The following is a 12,513-nucleotide window of genomic DNA, read 5'->3' as shown; positions in this document are numbered from 1 at the left end:
ATAATGGAAATGAAAATAGCTTTCCTTGAGCACTTCAATACCCAAGAAACGAGTATCTATAATATAAATTTGCATTGAAAATTACATAAAACAAAACTGAAGGGCCATCTTGCTGCGAAACACTTTTATTGCTGTATTGCACCCCATATCCCGTTTCAAGTGAAATATCACTGATAGGGTTATTGTTTCTGTCAAAAGTGTTCGACGTGTTTTATTTTATTTTAAGTTCTCTCCAGAGCGCCCTTTGATGACAAGCAACGTTAACTTCATCGCCGATGATTTGTCGCTAGAAGTCACCATGGTCCCCCAAAGCTTTCGTCGGTGAGGCGTAAGTGAATTTGCAGTAAGAGGTTTGTGTTCGCAAGCTGAAATTAATGCTATTCATTGATAAAAATGTCTAATTACTGTCTGGTTAATTTATTAACATTAGTTTTCAGTACATAACAATTACCGGTGTGCAATCACCATGCTGATGTATCGAAAACTACATAACTTTGCAACGTGCAGTCGTCATCGCGCTTGCTGATCATGGATTCCAGCATCTGGACACAAAAAAGGGCGCATGCAGTGAGAAAAAAGTTTTGTGTAAACATTTTCTACAGCATTTAGCCGGCTATGGAAAGAAAAATGATAGGTGCTCTTTTATTTTCAATTGGTTTTGCCTGCGATAACCTCTGGTTTGGTGCGGGCTTCCTCTCACGTTTATTTTATAGTTTTATGCATTCCGTGTGAGTTTTACAATAAAAAGTGTAACGTTAAGAGACAGAATGAGGGCAGAGCGGCTCAAGGAACGAGCGCCAGTTACGGACATCCTTGTGGCGTAAAGCTTGGTATGGGAGACGTGCTCAGGGTAGATTTGGTGGACACCACGCTGGCGATGCTCTCGTAGATCCTCGAGGCCGAAGGTGAGGGATCACATACGAAAAACTACGCTGGTGTGGCGCCTTAGTTCCGCGGCGTGTCCAGTAGTGTGGATATTACGTCGTACAAGGACTACGTCTCCAGTTTTAAAGAGGGAGGTGTTAGGTTCATCTCACTGGTCCCCCTGAGCACGCGCATGAGGGTTCATAAGGTTGTGGTTGGACTCTTGGCGGCAGAGACGAATTAGGCCTGTGGAGTCAGATGCGGATGCAGTAGGAAGCGACAGGCCCATTTGTGTCTGGTGGGAGTGCGGGCTTTCTACCGGAAATGACTGATGGCTGGTGTAATGTTTACGGCATCTCGGTTGCAGTTGTTCAGAGCGAAACTAAAACTACAGAATGTTCACTGCATTTGAATCAGTTCGAAAGCGCTGATTTGTGCTACGTAGAAGACGGTGATGAGCGGGCGTGGCCGCGGGAAGAAGCGCTCGCGCTAGGCCAGCCGCGAACTTACTAAGGAACAGACAATGGATGATTTCGCTCGGGGTTGGTGCCCATCGGATTACTTCGCGCACTAAAACGGCACGTGGGACAAAGCGGTTGCAGTTCCTATAATAGGAGAGGCGTAGGAGGCGAGGATGTTCGCCGTAGTACGGTTCACTGGATCCCTGAGGCCGTTGCACTACAGATGGTTGATGGAGGTAGTGGAGTGCTAGGCCGCAAGATTGGAGAGCTCGCGTGAACTCTCGAGGCGGAAATGAGCACCCACGGTCGATGATGAAGCGGCAAGGAGAGTTGTGCGTAAGAACCAGGTGCCGCTTTTACAAGCGTCTTGAGTTGCTCGACGACGTACTGGGGACGCGCAACGCTTTGACCCACTTCGTTTAGCATCATGGGGTTTGAAAATTTGGCCCAAATGGTCAAGATCTACGAGTTCGAACGGTGCGCGAGGCGGTGGTAAACTCTGCGGGAGTGGAGTTGGTGTGCGCGTCGACTGCTAGCTGTTCTGGTACGTGTGGCAGGACGCAATTTGTTCTCGGACGTCGGTCAGCATGCTTGGCCGCCAAAATCCCATACGCACTCTGGCATAGGTTTGGCTCCGGCCGAGGTGGCCCACCGCTGAAGCACCGTGCAAGCAGCGTGGTGTCTGCAAACGAAGATGTTTCGACGCCACGGGTTAGGTGGGTGGTTTGCCTAAGAACCACTTAACATGCAGCATGAGGGCATCCTTCACTTTGTACCACCGCCGGAGCTTTGTACCCACCATAGCCACTGGGAGCCCGGTTAGCGAAAGCGAGGTAAGGGTCTTAGGCTTATGCAGTCTTGAAGTCCGTGAAATGTGTCACGGCGTTTGGCTAGCAGGAAAGAAAATGGGCATCTTCAAGGGCAGAGGCCATATTGATGATCAATAATAATATCGCACACTTGGTGTTGAAGAGGCCAACGCGCGATCTACGCATTCATGTGGTTGCACATGTTCTTTTTTTAAAGTTTTTGGTTCGAGATGTGCACTTTATTATAAGTCTTCGAACCCAACCAACTGCGGTGGACATTGGGGTACTGAAATAAGGACTCCACCCAAAATCTGTATTCTCGCCTCTCTATCCTACCTTTTTGGAATAAATGTTTTCTACTACTACTATTGTACGGTTTGCTTTGATCAGTTTCTTGGGCTGCTTTGTGTCTTCTCTTTTGTGTTAAAATGTTGTAAACAATTATGTTCATGTCAAATAAACATTTGTTCATCAGTATCCCTTGAGAAGTGAGCCTCGCCTCTGTTCCGCGGAGTCCGGGCCGCCATCCGTACATCGGCGTACGAGGATGGGACTCTGTAGTACATTGGCGACAAGTACATTGGCGACATGTTAGGCCTACGCTCCTAGCTGCAGCGTGCTTTTTAACGCGGACCCATAATCTACGCACGAGGCACTTCGTTGAAATTGCATAATAGTATAACCGTGAAACTCACGGCAAGCCTTCAATAGTCCACGTCTTCAAGTCAAGCGCCGTCGGCACGGCTATTTCAGCCAGATGCGAGTTCTCCGAGACTTTCCTCTGTTCTGCAGAACCGAGCGCCGGGCGCAGTCAGGCTTCTCTGAACGAGAAGAAGCCGTATCATTCATTATTAAAAGAGGTGCGTTCTAGTAGAGAGTATCTCGCTTCATTGCGTTCTTCATCTCTATGTGAGACAAAAAAGTTATTTTCGAGGTTTTCCTGCGTTGCCCTGCTCGGCAGCTCTCGAAACCGTTGCCTCAACCTGCGTTGCGAAATCCACAAGGAATTGCAATCTCTATACTTAAGTATGAGGCACTGGCGTACATAGTCAGTTCAATTCGTAATATAAAGGAAGTAAGAAGCCAAGTATAAAAAGGAAAACAGTTTAAAGGAGAAAAATAAAGAAAATGTCCAGTTCTTCATCCTTAAAGTAGGCGGGAACAGGTGCCAGGCCGTCTTTAATGACTGACAACATGGCGTCCAACGGTATATCGGCCTCTCTGACGGGGAATGCGACATAACGGCTTGACTGCAAGCGGTTTGCAGCGGGGCTTCATGGAACCCAGACTTCGTGAAGCCATGGAGCAGGATAGGAAGTTCACCTTACTTGTTCACTAGTTTATCATGGAAGCCGAACATTTTAACCATTTTCTGCGCGAAGGTACCTTGTATGCCACTTAAAATATCTAGCCTGGCGCAGCGATGTTGAACAATCGGCCACCCTTGCCGTTTGTAGTGAAGCCAAGCGACTTGAGGTTACATGGCCATAATGAATGCACAAGTTCGAAATTTATCTGATGTTGCAAGGGGGTTCGCGTTTGTGTCCAGAAAGCGATGTTCGCTTCTGATTTATCACTTGGGTGACGAAGCGGTCGCATTTGTCATGCAAGGAAGGATGCTCAGCCTGCCTCAACTGCAACAATGAACACAACGGGTGATGAAACTCCTAATGAGTACCAAGCAACTTTATCCAGTCTAACTCAAGAATATTAATGAGATAGCGTCAGAGGTCCGGTTCACGAGAAAAGGCGGCGTCAGTCCATGCGTGTCACGAAAAAGTAGGTGCCCCACCTGCCACAGTAGGCAGGTGGCAACCTGCCCACCACGTCAAACGCCAATGAAGTAATTAAAGAATTAATTCAAATGGCACCTGCTCATCGTGGAACTGCGCGCCACCTCACTGGTCGAGAGATATCCTGCCTAAGAACTGTCTGTGCGAAAATGAGCCTTACGGATCTAGGGAAGAGCAACCAGGACCTGACAAGCATAACCGGTGGCTGTGTTCGAAACAGCCACCTGCAGTTCAGTGGCTGACCGCTTAATCGCTTCACCAGTGATCTTTGAATCTGTGAAAGAGAGTGAGTACTGGCACGCGAGGGAACTGGAACGCTATCACTCTTAGGGGCAGGTTAAGCGTCTTCCAAGTTTTTCTACTTCCTCGAATGTTGTAGTGGAACGACATAGATTCCACTGCATGTGACAAGAACCGGGAGAGCCGGCCTCTGGATTTTTCGCAGAAATCAGTGATTTAGCGAACTGCTGTAATTTTTTATCCTACGACGGTGTGCCGTGAGGCCAGCATCATAGCGAGTGAGACAGAGACATTACTGAAAGGATCCACATTGTCTGTCTCTACAGCTGTCTGCCTCGCAACGCAGCATGAGCAAGAAATCCGCCCTGGGGCTCAGTGGTTATGGTTTTTGGCTATTGACTCGAAAGACGCGGGTTTGATCCCGGCTGCGGCAGTAAATTTCGATGGATACGAAATGCTAGAGGCTTGTGTACTACGCGTTATCAGTGTACGTTAAAGAACGCCAGGCAGTCGATATCATCCGTAGCTCCCCCCCGAATTGCTTTAAGCTGTTAAAGCACATATATCAATCAAACCATGGGCAAAAGGGAACAGACGATCAGAGATTTAGTGCAGTGGTCCAAGCCTAGCACGTTAACTGCACTCAAACGCACGAGTATCAATTTATGTTCTTCAAAAAAGCACTTCGCTAATCGGCTTAGGCGCCATCCAAGCTCTCAACTTCATGGTAAGGACCACATTGCAATGCCTGCAAACAGTCATAGCCATTAATTACGGACAAAACATTTTTAACGGGAAAGAGTTTATCAACAAAATTTCTTCATATATTATAAAGTTTCACTATAACAACCAATATATATGCAGATATCGGATCAGCAGGCTTGTATATTTGCGCTTTTAACGTTTTTGCTATCGTCAGAAGCGTTTGACATTGGTTTTTTGTGGCAGTCTGAACTGTTCGTTCCGAGCAGTGCAAAAACTTTCAAGAAAGATTTTGCTACGCATCGAAAGAATAGACCATTTCCTTCAATATTTCTCTACCAGTACTTTCCGATATTCAAAATTGAAAATTTTTGACCAAGAATGCAGGACATAGATTAATCCAAACCAAACGCAGCTACCTCCATTCTTGTAACAGTCTTTTGCTTGATCGTTTTCAGGAGGACTGAGTCTCACAAGAGGGTATCAATTTAGTGTCAGAGCTCCGGAAGACTTCCAACTTGTTTCAGTGAAACTGAGTCGTCTTCCACTGGCTGTTCGAACAAGAGGTGCTCGAAGAACTTCAGTGCCAGCAGCAAAGAACATATCACATGCGTGCAACAAGAGCCGAGTTTCAAGTCGAGTTTTCAAATAGAAACCTGCGTTAGAATTCCAAAGCCACTCCTTGCTCTTAAAGACGGCAGACTTTTCTTGCGACCTAAGAATCTTATCAGTCGTCCCGGTCATGCATTGTATCGTTTGTAATATGAGAAAAACTGAACTGCTCCATGCGCCCGTGTGCTGTGCGATGTCAGTGCATGCTAAATATCCCCAGGTGGTCGAAATTATTCCGGAGCCCTCCACTACGGCACCTCTTTCTTCCTTTCTTCTTTCACTCCCTCCTTTATCCCTTCCCTTACGGTGCGGTTCAGGTGTCCAACGATATATGAGACAGATACTGCGCCATTTCCTTTCCCCTAAAACCAATTACTATTGTTATCCATGTGGCACAAACGGTTTTCAGCTCCTCTCGTGAATGAGTGATCAGAATTGGATCTTTATCGAGTAACTCCATTACCTGCCTCACTGAGTCATTCGGTATCAAGAACTCGCTTTGCTGTGTCTGCGTCAAGGCAGTCCAATCGACGCCTTCAATTGTTTCCACGGCGACAAACAGCATCATCGGCAGAATTTCGGCAGCCTCCCTTCACAGTTGGAAGCAACTCACAACTGGGAAAGCCTTCAGCCTCATCTTTCGGTGATGTGCAGTGATCGCATGGTGATGAGTCAGAGAAAACTTTTCATGCATTCAGGAACTTTCTGCAAACTCCTGATTTCACATCGAAAAGAGCCTACCCTGCATGCAACACTTACCTTGTCACACCTATGAACGGTTAGGTGGCAGGGAACAAAGCGCGTTAAATTATCATATATACAAGGGTCTGCTTTATATATATAAGGAGAGGTACAAGTTTGAGCATGCGCACTTGGTATCGTAAGTGCACGCGTTAGCATGACAGCGCGTGTGCATACTTACAACTTCCTTCTTTTCGAAGAAAAAGAAAAAGAAAAAAAGAACAAACTCACATGCGAGGAACACGATGCTGCGTCTTTCTGGAAGGAGATAACGCTGTGGTGTTCTACGCGGCCAATTTTAATTGCCGCCATCTTGGATTCGATAAACCGAAACTATGCCGCCATTTCGTCCCCTGACGTCATACTCACATAGTTCCACCTCTATTCACCATATTGGACCGTGACGTCATCATTGACACGTGGCAGGTGGCTGTTTATAAAATGCTATTGTAGATGGCGCTACAAGTCTCAATGCGAGATGCGCTGTTTTCTGGTTGAAGCCACAGATGACGCTTTGATCTCAGGGTTGTAGCAGACCTCACGAAATCTCGAAACGTGATGAGTAGTTGCTGCCACAGATTTCGCTGTGATCAAGGGTGGTAGCAGACCCCACGAAATCTCGAAACGTGATGAGTAAGAGCTAACGCTCTTAAAACGCGACAACAGTAGCCGGCTTAATTACATGACGCGCAACATTTCGTTAAATGGTCCCTCGGCTTCTCTGAGGGGGAGGGCAGCAATGGTGGCGTGGCTGCAAGTGCTTTGCATTGAGTTTGTGAATTCGTGCAGCAGACTTAGAAGTTCATCTTCCTTGCTCTGTGGTGGAAATATAAAGAAGACCGTTTCTTATAACCTTTCCTCCACGAAGTGGTGTCTCTTACCATTGAAATTACCTTATTAGGCTGCACAGATGTACTACATTCAGCCAGCTCTGCCGCTTCTGCCGAGGAAGGCCGACGCGAGGTTCCATGAACGTGCACTACTACTGCATGTTCCATGAACTACTAATGCAGTTCCATGAGCTACTGCGACCCCAGGTCGCAGTAGTTTAAAACATGCCAGAAGTTTCGAGGAGTTCCGCGTTTGTAAGCAGAAAAATTTTCGCCTCTGATGTATCACTTCGGTGTGGTGTTGTTGTGTTGCATTTAGTGGCGCATAAACATCGAAGTCTATCACACGCCAAAATTAAGGCGCAGGAAACTTGTTTTCTGCTCAATTTTACAAACACGTGAAAAAACCATCAGTGGTGTAGAGGGCCTAAAACGCTAGTTATTACTTGTACGCAATGGTAAGGGAAAGGAACTTTGAAAAATGGCCATCAGTGAAAGCTTTCAACAAGGTCAGGTAATCAGTGACCGTCCATGCCTGGGCAAGGGTCTCGAGGCTCCCAACGCATCAAAAAATCCTCAGCCTTCTCAAGAACGAGTAGGTGGATGAGGTGTGTCAATAGATGTAGCAAGGCGCAGGGTTACGATATGGTTTCTTATGCAAGAAAGGCTTTTCTGCAGGCCTCATCGAGCACTACGAAAACAAGAGGTGATGGCACTCCTGATGAGCCCCAAAAAACTGTATCCAGTTTAACTCAAGAATTTTAATGCGACGGCATTAGACATGCTGTTCACGAGAAAAACTTAGTCCGTCGATCCTTGGCGACAGTGTACAGTCTGTCTACGTGGTTCTAACCGTTTCAAGCAATAAAAAATCTTTCTGCAAGCTGTAAGTGCTTAGTTTTACATACAGGTTTCAGATGTAGTTTGGTAATTATTTTTATGTTGTTTCTGCGTTTATTTTGAGTTTCAGTAATCAAGTATTGCGTCTGGCCCTTTGACATTGCCGTCGCTAGCGGTTGCTTGCTACGCGCGCGAATTGAACGCTCCGAACGTTTCCCTGTGCTGTTTGTTTCGCGCTCGTTTGCGCTTCAAGCTGCTGTATGCAGTTTTCCCGCGATATCTTTTACTACCAGCGATGCTCTGAAATAATGTCCACCTCGTTTTCTGCAAAAGTAAGTAACCGTCCGTTTCTCTTGTGTGGTTAATGCAACAGCTTTACTGCGGTTCAGCCGCTAATGGTACTGATTGAACCGTAAGCTAGTCTTTTGCTCCTTTGGCTTGCAAATCACAAAGAACTGTAGGCCAGTGCTTTACATATCAAAGTGTAACGTTTGATATTACGCGCAAGAAGCAGGTTCATAATTACACATATAAAATTAACGGTGCAGCTATTTCTCATGTAAATTAATACTAGTACCTGGGGGTTGTATTTAGCAGTAACTTAAGGTAGAGCTCGCATATCGGGCATTTGGTTTCAAAGCCGTCCGAAAGGCTTTGGCTGTTAAGAGATCGCCTAAAGCACTGCACAACTAAAATAAAATTAACAGCCTACACTGCATTAGTGCGCCCACTGCTAGAATATGCAGACGTTCTTTGGGATCCGCACACCCAAGTAGATATAAATCACATCGAAGGCGTTCAAAAAAAAGCACTAAGATTTATCTACAACGCATATGGTAGGCACGTGTCTGTCACTAATCTACTAAGGCAATCTGAACTCCAGACGCTTCAATCCCGCCGCAAGTTACACCGTTTAAAACTGCTGCATGGTATTATTAATAATTTAACAAACAATAATTTTGGCTCTTACATGGAATATAATACTTCCCGCCCAAAACGCGGAAAACACAGGTCGACAATAGTAGTTCCACGATGCCGAACTAAAGTTACCAGTTTTCTTTCTTTCCAAAAACAATATCAGAATGGAACGGGCTTCCGCGTGACGTGGTCAGCTTGACAAACTAAGATTCCTTCTTATCTGCTGTCATGTCGCTGTTATAGACGCAGTGTGTTTGTTCATGCTCTTACTTTTGCATTTTTGTATTCTTAAGAAGCGAAGAGTGTTTGTTATTGCTTCTGTGCTCGCTTTTCATTTTGTGTGTGCTTGCATTGTTGCATCTCATTATATCAACGATGTATATTTGTTCCACTCCTGCCTTGGCTACCAAATGGCGGCTGGCAGTATTGAATTAAATAAAAATAAAATAAAATAATTAAAACAGGGCGTCTGATTCTGTTTCTGATTGCGTTAAATGGGCAAAGCTAGGTTGCTCTCGCATATTTAATGTCATTTATGAGCTGCTTTCTTTACGGAGGCTGTAAAAGAATTTGAGCCCTAGTAAAATAAAGTGTCATCATTTGTGCTGGCAACGCGACATACCTTCAAAGCGACCTCTCTGTTTAAACGTAATTAGGAAAGAGAAAGCTTTTGTGTACTTTGCTCTTGAAGGGTACTGGTAAACTGCCATTCGTGAGCTGGGAGTACCTGCAATTCGTGAGCTGAGAGTACCATTTCATTCTCATTCTCCAAGTTATTTCACTTGCGTGATCCATGTCTGCCGTCACTACGTGGCTTAAGTAGACAAATTTAATTGCCACTTCTGATGCTTAGCTCGCCGTCGTAAATTGCTGCCTCCATCCCGAAACTGTTGAAAACACTTCAGATTTAGTTTTCTGCATATTATTTTTCTGGCCAACCTTTCTGCTTTGCTCATCTAATTCCTCGATCATACATTGCCGTTCATGTATTGAATTTCTTATTAAAGCAATGCTGTCATAAGGAAATCACAGAATACTAAATTATTCTCCATTTGCTTATATCTCCAACTCCTATCTGTCCATATTTTCTCCCCATCTTCATGAGAATTTCATGCTCTCGTTTCAATTGGCTGCAAGGTCATACTGAGTTTCCAGCTTGCGGCGAAGCACCGAACTCGCCTTAGCGTGTATGTTGCTGGCGCCATCTTCCAGCGTGCAACGTTTGCGTGCGAGCGTACATCACACAATCCTGGTGACAGTCATTTGTTTCGTGGTTTCAGCGCACTCTTATTTAATTGTCTGCCTTTCATCAAATAAATCTGAATACGGTATCACCCAACGCTACAATGCGGATAGTAATTGTCCATACCGAGAATGTCATGCAGGATCATGGAATCCTCTTTCGATCATTGGCGCCAAGCAACGTATGGTTTGGTTTGGTTTGGTTTATGGGGGTTTAACGTCCCAAAGTGATTCAGGCAGAGAAGGGCTCCGGGAATTTCTACCAGCTGGGGTTCTTTAACGTGCACTGACATCGCACAGTACACGGGAGTCTACAATTTTGCCTCCATCGAAATTCGACCGCCGCGGCCGGGATCGAACCCGCGTCTTTCGGGCCAGCAGCCGAGCGCCATAACCATTTAGCCACCGCGGCGGCCAAGCAACGTCTGAAACGCAACGATGACGGCGGATGGTGCCCTGTCCAAGCAAGCGAGCACGTCGCTGCCGTACTCGCAGCTGAATGCAACCACCAAGCGATTGTATATTCCTGTAAGTAATAGTTGGTATCCGACTGGTATTAAATCACGAAGTCATTTCATTTCATTTTATTACCTTAAAGGTCCCAAAAAGAAGTGTGACATAAGGGGTGGCAAGAATTAAAAGCACAAATTCGCCAGAACAGGAAAGTTGTAACATTTTCAGCGAGAGGACTTCGGCAAGTGATGATGGCAACGTTGTTTGGAAGGCCGTTCCATGTTGCGGCTGCACGAGGAAAGAAGCAATTAGAAAAAGGCACGGTACGTGAGCGTGGATGGGCAACTTGCAAGTGATGGCTGGTGCGATGTGATGATATGCGTGCTGTCGGAAGAATATAACGTGCGATGTGCATACGGCTGCACAGGGATGTGCATAGCTTGAAGACTGCTAAGTGGAATGCACTTTGAAGGGGCCATTTTGTGCACTTTATATGCACGATTAAGTTGTTCGAGCAGCTCCTTCTCGCTATGTTAATCGGGTTGGAGAGGCGCCATCGTGGTCAATATGAGCTGCATAACAGAAGCTTTGGTAGTAGGTGAGTTCTTACACCAGTGTCAGTCCGGCGCCGCCGGAAATTTGTGGACTTAATCATTTATGCCAAGGGCAACGTACACTCAATGGCCGTTATGCGTGTTCTGGATAAGAGCTGGTTATTTTACTCGAACACCCACCACTTTTTGAAACTTCACAGCTTACACGTGAACAATCAGCTTTCCTGTGCCGAGAAAATTCCTGCACAATGCCGGCGTGATCTTCGGAGGAATAGTTCATCGCCAAGCCAGAGTAGAAGTGCGTTCAATGTCTATGACACCGCTGCCGGGCAGTAAGCTGTCAGACCTGCATTATTCGGCTATATACTCGACAGATATAGCGTCTCTCTTTTTTTGAGGCAGGACTGCGAGGAAAGTACGTTTGCATCAGAGTAGGCTTAGAAGATGCTATAACAGAAAATACTACATCGTCCCCCCGCAGTTCGTCGTGTCTTTGTCTGTGGAAACTCCTGTCGTTGGAGACAAGCACAGCGGTTTCCCCTTACATAAGCAGAACAGGATATAAGAGCATGCGTAGCACGTTTCTGAAAAAAAAATTACACCGGTCCTTTTCTTCTCAGTGCAGTAGCGTGTCACCACAGTGACACTTCACGACACAAAATTTGCCTGTTTGACGCCCGTATAAACCGCTTTTGTGGAGACAGGCAGTGCAGATTATAGAGGTGAAAAGTCAAGCAAAAAATGAAACTCTCATTAGGCAAGTGTGGTGCAAAAATGACATCAGAATTGTGAGCGGAGTAGAAGGCAAAATCACTCAAAACCACGTTACCAAGTCACGAAACAGGTGTTGTGTGGTTTCATGCCAGTAACTTGTTTTGCTACAATCCGCAGCTCTTTTGTGAAACGTTTGACGAAAATTAGAGCATTTTAAGCTTTTATATCACAAATCCATTGCAGAGGATAGGTTATCTTTGAAAAAAAAAATCTCCCGTAAACTTGGAGGAAAACGCCTCCCCGGGCATGTGTTATCGCAAGCGCTGCCGATGCATATTTGTGATGCAATAGCTCCTCCACGTGTAGATTGATCCTACAGCTAATACAAGTGACAATTACTTCGCCAGTTGCCTGGCGTTACGAGTTTACGTTTAACAAATTTCTACCGCTGCTTTGTGGCACAGGTATTCCAGAAGAGGGACCAGTACGGCAACAATGTCTACTACTTATACCGGAACTAGACCGAATACGCCAAGGGTTTCGGGGATCCAGCCAAAGAATAGTGCATCGGTACGGAGTTGTTCGCGCCGGATCTATAGGGGGTTGTTGTCTTAATTTACACGGCAGTACCATAAGGCGGGACATGTCGGCGCCGTGTCATTAGAAAAAAAAGAAAACGTGAAAAATTGAGAAGTGTACTACTCTTGTCAAGCAAAAAAAAAAAGATGCGGCGTCGAGAT

This window comes from Amblyomma americanum, chromosome 2 (assembly GCF_052857255.1).
Source record: "Amblyomma americanum isolate KBUSLIRL-KWMA chromosome 2, ASM5285725v1, whole genome shotgun sequence".
Classification (NCBI taxonomy): domain Eukaryota; kingdom Metazoa; phylum Arthropoda; class Arachnida; order Ixodida; family Ixodidae; genus Amblyomma; species Amblyomma americanum.
Note: the sequence above shows the minus strand (reverse complement) of the source record.